Source organism: Monodelphis domestica, chromosome 2, assembly GCF_027887165.1.
Source record: "Monodelphis domestica isolate mMonDom1 chromosome 2, mMonDom1.pri, whole genome shotgun sequence".
NCBI classification, from domain to species: Eukaryota; Metazoa; Chordata; class Mammalia; order Didelphimorphia; family Didelphidae; genus Monodelphis; species Monodelphis domestica.
The window spans coordinates 2,590,740-2,592,012 of NC_077228.1; positions in this window are offsets into that span (position 1 = coordinate 2,590,740).

Below are 1,273 nucleotides of genomic sequence, written 5' to 3' on the forward strand. Positions count from 1 at the left end.
TTCTTTGAGAACGGCCAAGTCTATCCTACGGGGGTAAGACCAATAAATCGTCTTCCCCGTTCCTAAAGCCAGTGACACCATGTTCAGATTTATCTGCAAAGAGAAAGAAAAGACAGAAAAGAACTTGGGAAAAGCACTCAATTATAATGAAAATAAATACGTGGTCTTCAATATCACAGTACATTAAGCAGGTGTTCGGGATGTTTCTGCTGGGAAAGGGGATTAAAGGGGAAAACAACCCTGTGATTTCTGTCCCCCCCAATGACAATGGCATCTGCATGAAGATGCATCTTCCTCCTGCCGCCAATGGAGCAGCCAGGTGAACGGGGAGGAGGGAATGTTGGGTGTGTAAGACTAAGGAGAGCCAAGAGGCAGCGTTCGGACACCAGAGGAAACTTTTTCTCCAAGTTAATGAGGAATCTTTAAATTGTCCACCCAGATAAGAAATGTAAAGGAGCCCTTGAAAAACTGCTTTTATTACTGCATTTTACTTACTTATTTCAGTGGAACTCTTCAGCCACCCCTGGGATGGGTCCTACGAACCCCACTCGCCCCCATTTTCTGGATGGGGACTTCTAGATCATGTGAGGAATAAGATGAGCGACTAGACAGGCTCTCCTCCTCTCCCAGCCTCTCAAACCCTTCCAAAGCACGAGTCCTGTTCAGGAGATGAAGCACATGTAGCCATTTCCAGGGTCCGAGAAACCGAGGACTCTGATGAAGGAAGGGCCCAGTGAGCCAGCCGTGGAGAAGACCAATCCCCGGGCCCTGAGGCACTCCCCAGCAGCCACCGTGGTGCCCCACAAGGGCGCTACGATCCTGCCCAGGGATTTGTACCTCCTCCCTGGGCCACAGCCAACAGTGGATGAGGCGGGGCAGGCGGCTAAGAGCACCTGGGTGTGCGCTGAGTGAGGACTAGTGCCTGGGCCTGGGGAGGAGAGATCGGCGCTGGACTTCACCCCCGTCGGGGCTCTGCGGGAGGCTCACGCGGAGCTCAGGGGGCTGGTCCTACTGTACCACGGCGCCATATTTCAGGAAGAACGCCAAGGAGCACATCCTGTAGGCAAAGGGGCTCGGAGAGCACGCCTAGGCAGGCCGTCGGTAAAACTATGGATGTCTGGCCTAAGTGGGAAGACGTAGGAAGGGCAGCCCATCCTGGGGACGAGGCTTTGAGGCCTTCTGCCTGGCCGCCAGGGACAAAAGGAGAGGCCGTGAGGAGAATTCAGAAAAAGCCGGCCAATCCGGTAAGGGAAATGGAGGAAAGACACACTTG